The sequence below is a fragment of the Hippopotamus amphibius genome, chromosome 16 (assembly GCF_030028045.1).
Source record: "Hippopotamus amphibius kiboko isolate mHipAmp2 chromosome 16, mHipAmp2.hap2, whole genome shotgun sequence".
In the NCBI taxonomy this organism is placed as follows: Eukaryota; Metazoa; Chordata; class Mammalia; order Artiodactyla; family Hippopotamidae; genus Hippopotamus; species Hippopotamus amphibius.
Genome location: NC_080201.1, coordinates 52,953,469 through 52,961,312, shown reverse-complemented (window position 1 = coordinate 52,961,312; position 7,844 = coordinate 52,953,469).

Here is a 7,844-nt window from a genome sequence, read left to right as displayed (position 1 = left end):
TTCAGGTGGGGCTCTGGAGGGGGTCTGGGGTGATTGACCCTCTTGTGGGCACTGAGCAAGCAGAGGGAGCAAGTATGCGTACTCCTTGCCTAAGTGAAGAGCTTGAAATCCTTGGGGAATCGGCATTATGAAGGAAAGGTGACAGAGGAAGGTAGCCTCGTAATGAGAATCCAAAAGTATACAAGAACACGTCAGAGTGTGCTGCTCTGCATGGACTGGTCCAGGGGACCAAGAGGGAGGGAGGTACAGAACTGTCTGGTAAAAAGGGCAAGTCTTTTGGGGAAAACCTAATTTCTCAATAAGTTGGCTCAGAGTCAGCTGACAGAAGGGGAGAGTGAGCCTCAAAATTTTAAGAAAATAATCTTGGCGGGGAGCCCTAGGGCAGAAGGGCCGTTTGGACATACACAATTTCTAAATCAAATCAGTAACCAATTGTCCCCCCCTTCTATCCCGCCCTGTGTCAGTGTCGCAAAAACAAACAAGGGTGGGTGCCCCCTCTAAAGAGGAGACCATTCAGGTGCCCACCTGGCTGTGTCCCTGTGGGGAACTTATGTGCCTCTTAGCTTTGGCAGGCCAGTGTAAACTCCTGGCCTGGATCTGACTCACAGGGCGGGACTGGGTCCCCCAGAGACAAACACCGCCCTGAGCTGTATGAGGTCACCACGGAACTGCAGATTAGGGCCCACTCAGAGACTCCAGAGCCACGAAGGCCGTTGGAGCCACACAATCACCCTGAAACGAGGAAGAACCAGGGTGTTCACTCACACACACATTCAGACCAGAGTTTATCACAGTGCCTCCCCACTCTGGGATGGTCCCTAACTGGTGGTCTTCTTACTGAAGACCATAGGAGGTGATCAAGCTCCTCTTCCGACTGGAGACAGGACCTGACTTGGTTCAGTGCCCTGGGGCCTTACCTGATATTGTGGCCGTTCCTGGTGAGTTGGTCCATCCCTCCAATGAGTCCAGTTGGGCCCGGCCGTCTGGAGAGTTAGAGCACCGGTCCGCCGGCCGGAATACCGTCAGGTGGCATGCCTCCTCGTTCGTCTCAGAGCTCCTTCGCTCCAACTCAGCCGAGCCACCAGTCTGGTGGCTCAAGGGGCTGGCATGGTTGGAATCTAGCTGGGGCCTCCAAAAATGTTGCAGAAATTGGTCTTTTGAGAAACCAAGCACCACACTTGGACGGTTAGAGAACGCAGGTTTATTAAGCTGGTGGCCCCAGCTGAACTAATGCTCCAAAGTTCTGGGCCCCAAACTCAGGGTGAGCTTTACTTTTATAGTGCATGTGTTTACAGAGCACAGAAGTTTCCAAACAGAAACTTACAAGAGCAGGTGCAGGACTTTCCATTTTTTTTAAGCAAAACATCTTAAAGTTACATTGGATTGCTAGGTAATCCTGTTTTTTTTGTTTTTCTGGGCGTAGCAAGCATATTTCACAAAAGCAGAACAAGCATGGAGTTGTTTTCAGCTGATTGCAAGTTTCTACTTTTTCTCTTCAACCCAGGTCTGCTTCCCAAAGGTGAGCTGTTCATACAGGACTTGGTGTGGCTACAGCTTCAAACATGAGTATTGCCTGGTGCTGTGATTTTTCTAGTTTTATCACCTTACCATGAAACAGCATTAAAAATTTTTAGGGCATATCTGGTGCACTGGAAAGAATCTAATCGAGGACGATTTATTGTCTGTGGATGTACAGTTGCCTTTAACACCCTCCCACCACTGCCTCCAACACTGGCCCTGGGACACTCATTACTCTCTGGAACAGGGATTGGGGGAGAGGTAAGTCAGCAAATCTTTCTTGGGCAGTTATTTTTTCCTCCCCTGCCAGCTACAATTGCAGACACTTCCATACACACGGGCTCCTTTACCTTTCACAACACTCTTTGAATTTATGTACAGTTCTTTCCTTTTTATCAATGAAGAGATAGGCACTGAGACAGGCTAACTTGCCCCTAATCCCTGTAGCCTAAAGGGGATACATTTTACTGCATGTGTGGTCATGCTCTTTTCTGTTTTGCCACGTTTCTCCCCCCTTTCTATCTTTCGTAGAAAATGAATTTTTTACCTGTATTTGAGCTGCTGTGGACCGCGGACGTCAGCATCAGTGGCAGCAACAGGAGGGGAGAGATTAGAACTTTCATTTCAACTGTTGGTGCTGCTGTGCGTCGCTTGAAGAGTGTGTGGAAGGTTCGCCGTGAGAGGGTCCCGACTTCTTGGGGTGGCTCAGGCCGTGTGTGGTACATGGCTTGGGGGTCTGCCCTTTCCTCCTAGGCCAGTGTTCTCATTAGAGGGCGCGAACGGCTAAGTGACGCTGGTCTCATTAGGTAACAGGTTGGACCATGTGCTTTATGAGAACCTGGGAGATAAAACTGGCCAAACAGAAGGAGTGAAGCATTCTTAGCAACATGAGAGGGTGACTGATAACTTGGCAGCAGTCCTCGGCCCCTCCCCTCCTCCCTTCCACCTCCCTACCCCTCAATGGGCTATGATTTCTTCCCGAAGTCTTTTTGCTTGTTTGAATTTCCTTATACATCTGAGTGACATTTTCTATCCTAGTATCTGGCAGGAAAGTGAGTGCTAAGGGTTTGCAAAGAGAGGATGGCACTGCCTGTCTCCCCTCTGTCCTCCCCACTCCCATCCTTGGCACAGTATTGGCAATAGCAGTGTTGTTTGGGAAGTTGCCGTGTCCCCACTATTTACAGTTTCCTCCAATTCTGTGGCCACATAAGGAGGGAAGCAGAGAGGATCAAGGAGGAGAGGCTCTTCTCTCTTGCCCCGAACCTGCCCTAGAGCACTGGGTCAAAGCAGGCCTCCTTGTTGTTGGTCAGGCAGGTGGCTGTGGCCTCATGGCTCCTGCCTAAAGGAGAGGGAACTGTTGGTGGAAGACCCTCAAGGCTTCAGGTCCAAGAGGGTTTGAGAAACAGGAGCCAGAGTGGGGAAGGTGTTTGCCCCTGCTGCTGGGGCTCTTGTTTCAGACCTTGTTTGGAAACAGCCCAAAGTGAAAGAAGGAGGTGATATTGTGGTTAGGACCTGGGACTCTTTGCTGCAGTGCTGTAAGGTTTGCTCCTGGACACACCTCTCCTGGAGCAACAAAATACAAAGAAACTGTATGGAACTAAAAATAAGTGCATGCACTCCCAGTTGGGGCAAATTCTGGATAAAAGATACAAAGAGACCAAAAAACCCAACTGCCACTTTTGAAGAGCGGGGAGCAAAAGCAGGGGGTTGGGAGCAAAAGCAGGTACTGTGAATGCCCCCCACACACAACACCACTTAAGGAGTGGGCAAACCACCTAAGCCCCCCTCCAGCCCAACCCCTGGACAAACCCCTACCCTCATCCCATATAAGGAACAAGCTCGCCCCCCTACTTAGGGAGCAAGCTATCAAGGGAAACTGTTCTTGCTCCTCCCTGCTGTAGCAGGGGCCCCAGTAAAGCCTTACCTGAATTTCTTGTCTGGCCTCTGGTCAATTTCCATTGATCAAGGAGGCCAAGAACCCTGGTAGGTGACAATGCTACTTGGAGGGGACTTCCCTGGTGGCTCAGTGGTTAAGAATCCACCTGCTAATGCAGGGGACAAGGGTTCAAATCCTGGTCTGGGAAGGTCCCATGTCATGGAGCAGCTAAGCCTGTGCACCAGAACTACTGAGCCTGTGCTCGGGACCACACGAGCCACAACTACTGAGCCCATGTGCCACAACTACTTAAGCCCTTGTGCCTAGAGCCTATGCTCCACAACAAGAGAAGCCACTGCAATGAGAAGCCCATGCACCACAATGAAGAGTAGCCCCACTCAGTGCAACTAGAGAAAGGCCACATGCAGCAACAAAGACCCAATGCAGCCAATAGATAAATAAATAAAAATAAATTTATTTAAAAAAATACTACTTGGAGCAAACATCAAGGGTACAGAACATCGGCACTTAATAAACCTGACTAGTGGACCACTGGATGGGAAAGTAAAGTGCCCCCTCAGGCTCCACGTGTGTGTGTGACCTTATCAGAAAAATTTCTTTTTCTGGTAATGGACTGCACTTTCACGTGCTTTCTAACATAGCAGGCCTAGTAAAGGGTTACAAAAATATCATTCAACTCAAACATTTACAGAGTACCCACAAAGTGCCAGGCCCTACATAAATTCAGGAACATAAAAATGAAAAGTAACAGATCCCACCTCAGAAATTCCCACCCAGTTAGCTCCATGCTCCTTCTTGGCCCTGCCCACCTCTCTGCCCTCCAGCAACACAAATCCTACCCCACCCTCCAGACCCAGCCCAAGTTCCACCCAACCCAGAGTGTCTTGAGCTACTCACAGTCCACAGTGAACAGCTGCCACTTCTGAAACTTGGTTGCACTATATCTCTAGGTTTTATGAAGTGTGTGTCATCTCCCTGGCTAGACTTGAGCTTCCAGAGAACAGAGACCATTGTTACAATTTTCCAGGGAGGAGTCACATCAGTGGTTTATATCAGACCAAGCTCAGACTCAGCCTTCAAGTCGAGGACAATCTCCACTGCCAAGCACAGTGTCTGCCGCCTGCAGTTGCTTTATAAACTCTGTAGTAGCAAAGTCTGCAATCAACTCTCCAACATGTCCATAGGCAGAAATAATCTGAAATTGAGAGGGTAAGAATGAGTGAACAGAAACCATGCCTGGGCACTTCCCTGGTGGCTCAGTGGTTAAGAATACCTGTCAATGCAGGGGATACGGGTTCTATCCCTGGGCAGAGAAGATCCCACATGCCATGGAGCAGCTAAGCCCGTGCGCCACAACTACTGAGCCTGCACTCTAGGGCCTGCGAGCCACAACTACTGAGCCCACGTGCCACAATTACTGAAGCCTGCATGCCTAGAGACTGTGGTCCGTAACAAGAGAAGCCACCCCAATGAAAAGCCTGCTCACCCCAATGAAAAGCCTGCTCACCACAATGAAGAGTAGCTCCCGCTGTCTGCAACTAGACAAAGTCCGCACGCAGCAGCAAAGACCCTACACAGCCAATAAATAAAGTCAATAAATAAAATTAAAAACCCATGCCTGTTCTCCTCTCTTGGCTGGAACAAAGTCACACTACTTTTACTCATTCCTGCCTGGAGGAGCCAGGGAAGACTTCCTTGTTAACCTTCCCCTCAGCCCCACAAATATCACCCAGCACTTAAGCCTGGCCTCTCCCCTGTCTCTAAGCCCATTTCCCAAAGTCTCTGGAATGAGTCATATAGAATAAGTGCTGATGTTTGGGGCAAGAAGAGCCAACCCGCCCAGCTCCTTTACTGGTGAGAAAGGTAAGATGAAGTGCATCTTACAGATTTTGACCACAAGGTGGCAGCACTGTCAAAGTGGTGGTATTTCCTAGGCCTACCCAGATGTGGGCAAGTCAGATGAAGTTAGGATTAGGAAAAGGGCACAAGTGAAGTGACTAGGTAAATTTTTTTTTTTCCTGTGAAGTGATACAGTTGAGGGGAGCCTCAAACCATTGCACTTTAGAACTGGAAGACACTTTAGAGAAGTGTCTCAAACTTTAATGTGCTTACAGATAGATCACCAAAGAATCTTGTTCAAATACAGATCTGATTCTTCTGGTGGAGCCTGAGATTCTGCATTTTTAATAAGCTTATGGATGCTGTCGTTACTGCTGGTTATTGGACCACACTCTGAATAGCAAAGCCTTAGAGGTCATTTAGATTAATTTTCCCTTCCCCCAATTTATGCATGAAGAGTTGCTGAAGTTCAGAGAGAGAAGGTGCCTTTCCTGATGTAGCCATGACTTCAGCACTTAGCTTTCTACATCTCAACCCAAGCTTCTCACTCTTAGTCCAGTTCTCACTCCACTATATTGTGTGGCCCCATTTACTGTTGTGGTGGCATCTCTGTAGCTTAGGAACCAGAACTCTCATTTTTACAACCGTCTGGTTATCTTTACTCAAGGCATCACTTTGGTTATTTCCTTATTCAAAACCTTCAGTGACTCTTCTGTAACTACAAGATCAAGTTCAAATGTCTGTCTCATTTTCATGGCTGTACAACACATGGTTCTACTTTTGCAAACTTACCTGAATTCCCCATTCCTTTCCCCTGTGTTTCCTCTGTAGCTATCCCTGCTCCTTCCTGTTCCCTAAACATACTGTGTTCAGTCCTCTCTCAGTGGTAGTGGTATTGGCATGGGTTTGGAGTTAGATGTACCTACTTTATAATTCCAGATCTACCGATGACCTTGGCACATTACTTCACCTTTCTGAGGACCAGCATCCTCCTCTGAAATAACCCCATACAGTAACTGAGTGGAGTAAATAAAATAACGTATGCAAACCCACTCTTATTTCTGAAATCCTTTTCAAAACTTGCATCTACAGTGGTGCCTGACACTTGGTTCTCTGTGTTTCTGTTTCTCTTTGTCTCTGCTTCCTAAGACTTAACCAGTCAAAGATCTAACCTGATTCCTGCCTCTTTCGTGAAACCTTCCCCAGCCATTCCTGAACTAGTTGAGCCCATACTTCTGTTATTTCATCTGTCTATTAGCATTTTATTACTTGCCAGCCCTTTCAGCAAGACCCCATAGAGAGGCTTCAGGGATAATTGGCTGTGTAAGAATTGAGGGATAATGTATTAATTCTTGTTTTAGTATTCCCTGAGTTTTAGAGTACTCCCGGCCTTTTCTTTTGCCTTACTGCCTAGCAGCAGCCCCTTCTGCGCCAGCAGCACCAAATGCTGGTAGTTTTTGAATACTTTAGGGCTAGTTCTTGTCAGGTTCCTTCCAGCCCCTGCGTTTTGGGTAAATCGGTGTTTCCCTTTGTATGCTGTTGAATGGCCCCTCCAAGGAAAGGGTTGATGAAATCTCTTTCTGGAAACCCCAAGATAATAACGATAAGGAAGTTGAGCACAGAATCATTGCTTCAACATCCTGGTAACAGGAGGTGTGTACACTTTCCTATTTCATGAGCTTTATAACAAAGTCCTTACTCTTATTTCAAGAGAGGTTAAGGAAAAAAGACCAGGTGGGGAGGGCAAGGTCGTTTAAGGGAGGTCACGGACCGCTGACCTAGATTCTGTGAATTATTCATTCAACTGTACCCAAAAGTGTTCATCTTTGCATGTGTGGTCATATATTTATATCACATGATCCATAATTCCCTCCCTCAGTGGCACCTAGGAGCTCACAACAGGCTCGTGACAGTGAATTATATGGTCTGTGCTTTCACTGTGCACAGCAGCCTACTCAGCCATCACTTTCTCAATCAGGGGATTTTTGGCCTTTCCTTTCCCCTACCATGGGTTCATGCCAAAGTCCAGATATGTTTATCTGTGCCTGGAACCGGCTGTTCTTTTAAAAAGAGAGGCCTAAGAAATGGCTTCCTTGCTGATTTTCAGAATTCTAATCTTCTTGTTTCAGCTGGTGGTTTCCAATGCTGGATGCTAGTTAGAATCACCTGTAGGACACCTAAAACTAGCAATGCCTGTGCCTTATCCTTAGAGAGGCTTTTTTGATTGGTCTGTGGTGTGGCCCAGGCACTGGTAGTTTAAAAAAGCTTCCAAGGAAAATAGCGGTTATTTCAGAGTGGAGGGATCCTAGCCAAGAGTTCAAAGGTAATATTACCAGTAACGAGATACCACATATCATGGGCCTGATATGATGGGCTGAGAAGGCACAGCACTGCTTCTGTGGTATTCTTGCCAAAATTGCATAACCTCAGTCTAATCATGAAGAAATATTAGATGACCTCAAACTGAGGATCATTCTACAAAATAACTGGCTAATATTCTTAAAAATGTGAAGGTCAGGAAGGTATAAGGAATTCTAAGAAACTGACCCAGATTGAAGAGGACTTAGAAGACAAACAACATGCAATGTGG